The 9422-nt window shown below is 43.2% G+C and overlaps 1 protein-coding gene and 1 long non-coding RNA gene across 3 annotated transcripts in view; one reads left to right on the top strand and one right to left on the bottom strand.

Annotated features, from left to right (window-relative positions):
* Positions 1-3386, top strand: part of LOC310849495 — a 13218-nt gene extending 9832 nt beyond the window's left edge. Inside the window, exon 3 of the long non-coding RNA XR_014566929.1 lies at positions 2925-3386. This is a non-coding gene — a long non-coding RNA (uncharacterized lncRNA). The remainder of the gene's footprint in view (positions 1-2924) is intronic.
* Positions 1-9422, bottom strand: part of CTNNAL1 (catenin alpha like 1) — a 77314-nt gene that overhangs the window by 66405 nt on the left and 1487 nt on the right. Inside the window, exon 2 of one of the 2 annotated variants that reach the window (XM_083749689.1) lies at positions 2689-2801. The exons of the other annotated variant lie outside the window; for it this stretch is intronic. The gene's annotated coding sequence lies outside the window, so the exon portion shown is untranslated. The remainder of the gene's footprint in view (positions 1-2688; positions 2802-9422) is intronic. 2 annotated transcript variants of the gene reach the window in all.

Below are 9422 nucleotides of genomic sequence, written 5' to 3'. Positions count from 1 at the left end.
GTGCTTTCAAACTGCTAGGTTGGTAGGAGCTGGGACCGAACAACAGGAGCTCACCCCATTGCGGGGATTTGAACCGCCGACCTTTTGATCGGCAAGCCCAAGCGGCACAGTGGTTTAACTCACAGCGCCACCCGCATCCCTTGCGGCCACAGTACCCCCCCCCCACAAAAAAGCGTTGTTTGTCCCCCTAAAGCTCAACAACTTTGGCTCCCTCAACAACTTAGGGAGTTCCTGCACCACCTCTTCTAGAAAAAAGCACTGCCCACAGGTATTTCTTTAATGCATAAGCCCACCCTGCAACCCCAGTCACTGGTGGCAGGCAGCCTTCAAGGACTCAAGTGGAAAGTGGTGGTACACAAGGGTGCTCTTCTAGAATGAAGATGAGCTGGAGGGGCCCCCACATTATGTCACATTCGAAAAGCCTTAACTTCTATTGGGAGATGCCAAGGCATTTGATAGTAGTGGTGGAGGAATCCCGGAGTGGCTGGACAATCTCAAGGACCATGGAACGTTATTTAAATATATGAACACAGCGGCGAGACTTTTATATGCGCAGAGATGGAAAGATTCATCATTACCTACCATGGAGGAATGGTTGCTACCATTACTGGACTTGGCTTAGTTACAGTGATGAAAGTTCCTCAGCTAAGTTTTACTTCCAGTGTTTTCCGACTGACGTATGGAAAAGCACATGAACCTGACCTTTGAAGAGTTTGTAAGTAAACCAATTTTTATCTTAACAAATGTGTGATCTTTTTCTATGCTAGGGGAAGAGGGGAACTTTGGAAGGAACTTAGAAGAGCATATTTTAAAGGTCTAATATAGCCTATATTTCCATGCTTTGCTTTGCTGCATGTTTTGTGATCTTAAATATCTGCTGGGGCTCTCTCACTGGCATAGCTCAGTTGGTAGAGCATAAGACTCTTAATCTCATTGGGGAAACTCTACAATTCTATGGTTCTGCAAGTACTTGCCCCATACTTGGATTTTGGAATCCAGTGAATTCTCATATATATATATATATATATATATATATATATATATATATATATTCCCTTGCCAGCCAACATGTACATGGTCAACAGCTGTAGAAGATGCTGAAATGGACATTTAGGGTGGGTTGAGACATAATGCATACTTTCTAGGAAAGAGTGCAACTTTGGTATGCTTGCAATTAGACCAGCTATGGAATTTATCCGTTTAGCTACAAGTCTGGCTGCAGGATCTCAACTTCTTAAAAAAGACAACAAAATCACAGTCCAATTAAACATCGCCAGCTGGCATTTTTTTATTATTTTATCTGCTTTGAAATCATTGGTTTTGTTCATGCTGTTGTTACAGCTGTAAGTCACCTGCATACATATTTACATTGTTTTAAGACATTATTACCTATAAAAGGTCCTTTTTTGTAGCAACAAAAAAAATCAAATGCAAATACAGGAATTAAGCAGCATGTACAGGAAGGACAACTGGCTAACAAAGAGAGGAAATAAATATTTAAGTATTAAATTTTAAAAAAGGAGACAGGGTTAAAAATATTAATTAATGCTCTCAAAATAGCTTGTGCCCTTTGGGAGTGATCCAGAGAGCAGCTGGCACCTAAAACGTCTTTGGGGCAGCTTGCAATTATAAAACACCTGAAAACAAACCCATTAAAAAGCAGATAAAATAATCACAATGAAACAAAACACAGTACTGGCAAATGGAGAGGAAGGAAAAAGGACAGCAGCGATTCTCATTTGGTCCCCTGGCCAAATCTGATGGCTGAGGTCAGGTTGGCGTTCCACTTGCACTGGGGCCAAATTGACTTGGTCTTGCTCCTTTACCTGCCTGCCTGCGAGGCAACCAGTGGCCCATTTGGCTGTGCCCTATGTAGAGTTTGCAGGGTGTGTAGGCAGCGGTTTTCCTGCAGTACCTTCTTGAGGAGGGACCATCAGTGACTGTTGCGTGCAGAAGGGCTCCGATTTAATCCCGAGTGCCTGTGGTTAAAAAGATGTCAAGGAAGAAGGCTGGGAAAGAAGAGTTTGGATTTGATATCCCGCTTTATCACTACCCGAAGGAGTCTCAAAGCGGCTAACATTCTCCTTTCCCTTCCTCCCCCACAACAAACACTCTGTGAGGTGAGTGGGGCTGAGAGACTTCAGAGAAGTGTGACTAGCCCAAGGTCACCCAGCAGCTGCATGTGGAGGAGCAGAGACGCGAACCCGGTTCCCCAGATTGCGAGTCTATCACTCTTAATCACTACACCACACTTGCTCTCGACCTCTGCTAAGACCTCTGCTAAGACACTGCCAGTCAGAATAGGCTAGAGTAGGCACTATGGACGCGGGTGGCGCTGTGGGTTAAACCACAGAGCCTAGGACTTGCTGATCAGAAGGTCCCGCGACGGGGTGAGCTCCAGTTGCTCTGTCCCAGCTCTTGCCAACCTAGCAGTTCGAAACCACATCAAAGTGCAAGTAGATAAATAGGTACTGCTCCGGCAGGAAGGTAAACAGTGTTTCCGTGTGCTGCTCTGGTTCGCCAGAAGCAGCTTAGTCATGCTGGCCACATGACCTGGAAGCTGTACGCCGGCTCCCTCGGCCAGTAAAGCGAGATGAGCGCCGCAACCCCAGAGTCATCCACGACTGGACCTAATGGTCAGGGGTCCCTTTACCTTTACTTAGGCACTATTGAGCTAGGGTGACTAACCTGTGGCACTCCAGATGCTGACAGCCTCCATCATCCCTGTCTCTTGGCCACATTGACTGGGGCTGATGAGTGTTTGGCAGACCAATAACATGTGGAGGACCTCAGGCAAGTCCCTAGGCCAAATGAACAGACAGTCTGTTTTGGTAAAAGGCAGCTTCATTTATACAGGGTTGGGTAAAGGTAGAGGATAGCGACCCATCCTCTTTTTATGATATATCCCATCTATTCCACTTCAGGCTCCTAAGATACCAAGGTTTCTGACATCAACTTCTCAGACTTCAAGCAGCTCTAGTAACGCCACCCACCAGGTCTAGCATCTCGGGGAACCTGGACTCATCCTTGTTGGGAGCTCTCCAGCCTTCCACTGGAGGGAAAGACTAAGAACATGCAATAGTTGAATCCAGGAGCAAGGCAAGCATCAGGACTCCTCAGGTTGGAGAAGGTCCAAAGTGTAGTTGGGAGAAGTGTGCAGCCTTGAGAACTGCAGAGCGATGGAAACCACAACACACTTGGAATTGCCTCGCCTATCGCACGAGGTTAGAGGAAAAAGCGACACGGGTTACTGGAGCAGTGGCCTTCCAAAGTGGGGAGAGTAATTTGTTGTGGTGGCATTCCAAAGGGTTTTTTTTTTAATTGAACAAAGTGTTTTATAGAATTAAAATCAGTTGACTTACCAGCATTTTCAGTTAAGTAACTGATTTAGAGATAGGTACACATGAGAATAGGGACGCGGGTGGCGCTGTGGGTAAAACCTCAGCACCTAGGACTTGCCGATCGCATGGTTGATGGTTCGAATCCCCGCGGTGGGGTGCACTCCCGCCGTTCAGTCCCAGCGCCTGCCAACCTAGCAGTTCGAAAGCACCCCCAGGTGCAAGTAGATAAATAAGGACCGCTTACCAGCGGGAAGGTAAACGGCGTTCCGTGTGCTGCGCTGGCTCGCCAGATGCAGCTTTGTCATGCTGGCCACGTGACCCGGAAGTGTCTGCGGACAGTGCTGGCTCCCGGCCTATAGAGTGAGATGAGCGAACAACCCTAGAGTCTGGCAAGACTGGCCCGTATGGGCAGGGGTACCTTTACCTTTTACGCATGAGAATAGGTAGATGAGTGAAATGGGAAATGAATGCTGACTTGACAACTCTGTCTTCTGTGCGGGATACAAGTGACCCTTTATTATTAGAGATGGAAAACTTGTAGATTTCTAGATTTATCAAAATATTTTGTAAACAATTACACATTTAGGAATATCATAGCTGTGTAAAAAAATAAAGTAGGAGACGGTCACGCTGATTTTTTTTATATATAAAAAACATAATTGCCAGGGATGATGGGAACTGTGGTGCAGATTTTTGCATTACATGAGCTAAAGTGGGATTTTTTTTAATAATACAAGTGGGGGCAAAGTCCTCTTGTTTCAAGAGCATCTCAGCGTTTTCTGCCAGTATGGGGGTACACTAGTGCTAGTGAGTTATGGAAAACTCACTGTTTTCTGATTATATGTTCTGGTATCTCAACCTTCCTCCAAAGGGAGCCCAGATTGTCCAACAATGATCACATAAAAGACAATCTAACCCAGCATTTAAAACCAATGTACGATAATAATGCAACAATAACATTAAAAAAAAAAACACCGCAGAAGGCTAATCGTTAGACCACTTAAAAAAACAACTCTCCAGCTATGTGGCAAAGGCTTGAAGAAAGAGATAGTTTTTAAGATGTTGCTTGAACAACAAAAAAAAAAAGTTATTCAGGGTTGGGAGTGACTTTTCAGTGCCAGAATAAAGAAGCAAAGTTATCCTTGCACTGGAGGCTCCTACTGTACATGAATTATGTTTTCCCTGAAGCAAAACGTTACTTTAGTCTCTTGCATTATCTTAACATGTGTACAAACTTCATAGAAAAGGAAAGGAACAGGATCACAATGTGATGCAAATGGCCTGTTTCATCCAAATTCTCAATCCCGGCTGCTCCCATATCCCCCTGCAAATGAAATACTCTGGTTTCTCTTCAGAGCGTATAAATCTGTCGCAAATGAACTGAGTGGCAAAATCTAGCAGACTAAATCTTTATTGATTTGTATTCATATAAAATTTTCTTTCCTGCCCTTCTAAGTGCCAAAACATCGCTTGGGTCACTAACTACTTCTGGTCTAAGGAATTATTTCTACAGCTTTAAAAGGGCTACTGATACTTGCCTGTGTTCATATTTTCAGGTAGGAATTTTTTTTAAAAAAAGATTAAAAACTGCCCTGTGCTACAGAATGGAGGTTGCGTGTTATTCAAACTGGCCACAATATATGCAGAACATGTGTTTTGCATGCACAGGGTCGTGGGTTGTGTGTCTAGGTAATATGGTAGAGACTCCTGGCTGGGGGGAAGAAGAAGAAGAAGAGGAGGAGGAGGAGGAGGAGTTTGGATTTGATATCCCGCCTTTCACTCCCTTTAAGGAGTCTCAAAGTAGCTAACATTCTCCTTTCCCTTCCTCCCCCACAACAAACACTCTGTGAGGTGAGTGGGGCTGAGAGACTTCAACGAAGTGTGACTGGCCCAAGGTCACCCAGCAGCTGCAGGTGGAGGAGCGGAGACGCGAACCCGGTTCCCCAGATTATGAGACTACCGCTCTTAACCACTACACCACACTGGCTCTGCCACTGGGAGAGATCTGCCAGTCAGTGTTGAGAATGAGAAGCTAGGTAGACCAATGGTTTTACTCATTGCAAGGCAATTTCCTATGTTCGCGGTTATGTCCACATTGAATCAAAGCCCTGTAGATGTGCAAGGGACCCTGAGAGTCTTCTACTCCAACCCCATACAATGCAGGAATCCACAGTATCTATGATCTTCCGGTCAGGTGCTGAGTATTTTCAATCTAAAAGCACTGGAGCATTTTTAAAAGTGTTATATTCTTCCTGTTTCTAATGACTGGTTTGCCTGAAGCATGACTGCATTACACAAATGGATTGCCAGAAGTGCAGTCTAAAACCAGAATAGGAAAGTGGCAAGCTGCCTGCACATTAATGGGCCCTTACCTTTCCATTCACAGTGGAAACATGAATTGCCATTATGCTGAGAAAATATGATTATGAATATAATTCATATGATTATGAATGATAGCAGGCGTCTCTTGGTTGCAGAGCAACAGGATTTGTCTGGCTTATGTTGTTCTAAAAGAATATCTCCACTAGTGGCTTCTCAATTATTATTTTAATGATGCACAGCTTCATAGTTAGGCTGTTATGGAAAAAACACACACCCATAAAATGTCTTCATATTGGTTTTGGCATTTTATTCTTAGTTTTCCATTCCTTGCTTCTATTAGCAGTTGCTCCTAGTACAGTGGTACCTCGGGTTAAGTACTTAATTTGTTCCGTAGGTCCGTTCTTAACCTGAAACTGTTCTTAACCTGAAGCACCACTTTAGTTAATGGGGCCTCCCACTGCCGCTGCGCCGCCGGAACACGATTTCTGTTCTCATCCTGAAGCAAAGTTCTTAACCCAAGGTACTATTTCTGGGTTAGCGGAGTCTGTAACCTGAAGCGTCTGTAACCTGAAGCGTATGTAACCCGAGGTACAACTGTAGTAGCTGAAAGAAGATGAACCAAACTGATTATCTCTCTCACCTAACACTAACTGAAGAAACACTGAGGTATTTTTTTTTAATGGTGATGTTCAGAAACTAAATCCATGGCTCTGAACAATTTCCACACCTGATACTTAAACCTGTTAACTGGTATGCATACTTTATTTAAAAACACCCCTTACCACTTTCTGTCTTGCACTAACATTCACGGGTTGCAGTTAGCAAGAGACATGGTCAAATGTGTCTTTCATTCAACAGGGTTTAAAAAATATATGGCTATAAGCAGTACTCTTTGGGAAACTCCTCTTGGTTTTAAGAGGAATTCAGGTTCTTATTTTTTATTGTTGTTTGCTGACAAGTATATAATTTGAAAATTATTATTATGAACATTTTGAAGTCGCATTTAAAAATGGTGTAATGGTAAAAAGATAGGCTCACATGTCCTGGTGTTTAAAGAACTTTGCTTCCCTAAGCTTGAGTTACGACACTTAGTACGTTCCTAATTTGGAAATTCCTAATTTGGAATACAGGGACGCAGGTGGCGCTGTGGGTTAAAGCCTCAGCGCCTAGGACTTGCCGATCGAAAGGTCGGCGGTTCGAATCCCTGCGGCGGGGTGCGCTCCCGCTGCTCGGTCCCAGCGCCTGCCAACCTAGCAGTTTGAAAGCACCTCCGGGTGCAAGTAGATAAATAGGGACCGCTTACCAGCGGGAAGGTAAACGGCGTTTCCGTGTGCTGTGCTGGTGCAGGCTCGCCAGAGCAGCGATGTCACGCTGGCCACGTGACTCGGAAGTGTCTCCGGACAGCGCTGGCCCCTGGCCTCTTGAGTGAGATGGGCGCACAACCCCAGAGTCTGGCAAGACTGGCCCGTACGGGCAGGGGTACCTTTACCTTTACCTTTAATTTGGAAATTGCAGTACTATTACTGCACCTCGAGCATTCAGGAAAGTTGGGCTATAAATCTAAATAAATCAATAATAAACATGGCTGTCATTTTGGAGAAGGAAAAACAAGCTGTAAAGGATGGGTCACATTTCAGCCTGCCTCTTGAAAGTTTCTGCCAAATATAAATGCCCTTCTGGGGGCTAAATAGAGCCCTTTAAAATGGCCAGCTTTTTAGCTTGGAATGTGTTACATAAATATAAGGGGAAATGGGGTGTGGGGATGTCTCTTTTCACTTACTGGGAATATGACATACTGAAACAGAAATTAAAGAAAGTGGCAAGGTAAGAGGCTAGTGTGACGTTGCAGTGAAAGCAGGACCTGAGAGATCTGGGTTCAAATCCTCACCTGTCTCACCGGAGAAGAGGCGTTGTGGGGATAAAATGGGGGGGGGGATACACGTATTCCAATATGAGTTTCTTGGAGGAAAGTCAAATCATTGGTCAATCTGTCACTGGGCTACAAGGGCTGAGGCTCAAACGTGCGATATAAATGCAATTGTTGTAGCAGTAGTCATTATAATTTACTGGCCTTATACAGTGGTATAATTTCATCAGCCTCCGTAAGATTCCAAACAAATCACTACATTCACAAACTAGCAAAAGTGAGCCACAACAAAACTTCCATTAAAATTAATGAATCAACGAGTGATTAAATTAATCACAATGATTTCCCATTCTGTCACTGAAAATTGAGGTGTAGTCATAACTACTAAGCTTTGCTAGATTGTGCCCTAAATAGTTTGTAAATAACCCTGAACAGATACAGCATTGTATCAGGTATCTGAGAGCACTGTATTGTGAACATATGACTACTTCTGAGCTCATGTCCACACTGATGATGTTTTGTCACAGAGCATCTGCAAAACTTGGGATATAATACTTTGCAAAGTTGAATGCATGCAATAAAAATAACTGCAAGATTTTAACCATGTCAGGGAAACAGAGACTAAACATCCTTCTGCTGTCATAAGTTATTTTTATGCACAAGTGTTCACATATTCAGTGGATACAATAAAGAATGAGAAACTGTAACATGCCGAACAACAACACCAACACCGCAATAGTAAAAAAAAGCACAAAATAGGGAGTTTTCTGTCCTGATTTACGTTACCTAAATTTTATTCTATGGGGTGGGGGAAGAAACAAAGATGACCAAAAATAACTTCCAAATAAGTTGTTTTATTTTCTATTTTACAACCATGGCCTGATCTCTAACATTAGATTTTATTGGCCTGCTAATGACAACTCTTAGATTTTTTTTTTTTATTATGATGTCTTATAGCTTTATATGGGAGAAGCAAGCAGCTTGAGATGACCACATTTGAACTGGTAATCTGATTGATTGCTTTGCGTTACAAAGATGCCTGGGATACACAAACCCCAGGAGATAAAGCATTTGTGGCATTCGGGAACAAGACGTTCTTAGTATAAATTATTTGTGCCACCATAAAACTCTTTATTTCAACCAGTGTATATGAGGACTATCATCTAACTCGAGTAATAACTTCTTTCTCAAGGTTTGGCCTGTTACAAGGCTAATGACACAACCAGGGCCAAAAAATTCAGCATCCAAAGCTTGATTTGCAATGTCCTGCAATTAATAGCAGCAGACATCCTTCAAATCACAGTGCCAACACAAGAAATTGTTTAGAAAGAAGTGTTTGGTTACAGATGCAGCTAACAATAAACTAAACTTGTTGACTGAGCTGACATGTTCTATTTCAGGAGGGTAATCTGTGCCCTGCCAGCATGAGATTTTGAGAACATGTTTTAATGTACTACAGGCAGCCATAATTAGCAGATGCTTGTCATTAGTTCTGTATTATTTTCACTGATGATACTTACTTGGCTGTAGGAAGCCAAAGGGTGTGGCTGTACAGGACACATATCACCGAGCTGATCCCTTGATGTTCCCTTCACCTGTCTGTACGGGGGAGAGGAACTCTAGCAAGGCAGGCTCTACTCTTCCCATGTGCAAGAGTGAAATGGCAGTGACATCATCATCATACAATTTCTTTTTGCAAATCCTAGAGATGACCATAATAATAATAATTTATTATTTATACCCCGCCCATCTGGCTGAGTTGCCCCAGCCACTCTGGGCGGCTTCCAATCAAGTGTTAAAAACAATACAGCATTAAATATTAAAAACTTCCCTAAACAGGGCTGCCTTCAGATGTCTTTTAAAGAGGAGATAGCTTATTTCCTTAACTTCTG

Source organism: Podarcis gaigeae (genome assembly GCF_964106915.1).
Source record: "Podarcis gaigeae genome assembly, chromosome: 7".
Lineage (NCBI taxonomy): Eukaryota > Metazoa > Chordata > Lepidosauria > Squamata > Lacertidae > Podarcis > Podarcis gaigeae.
This window is presented reverse-complemented; position numbering and strand designations above follow the sequence as displayed.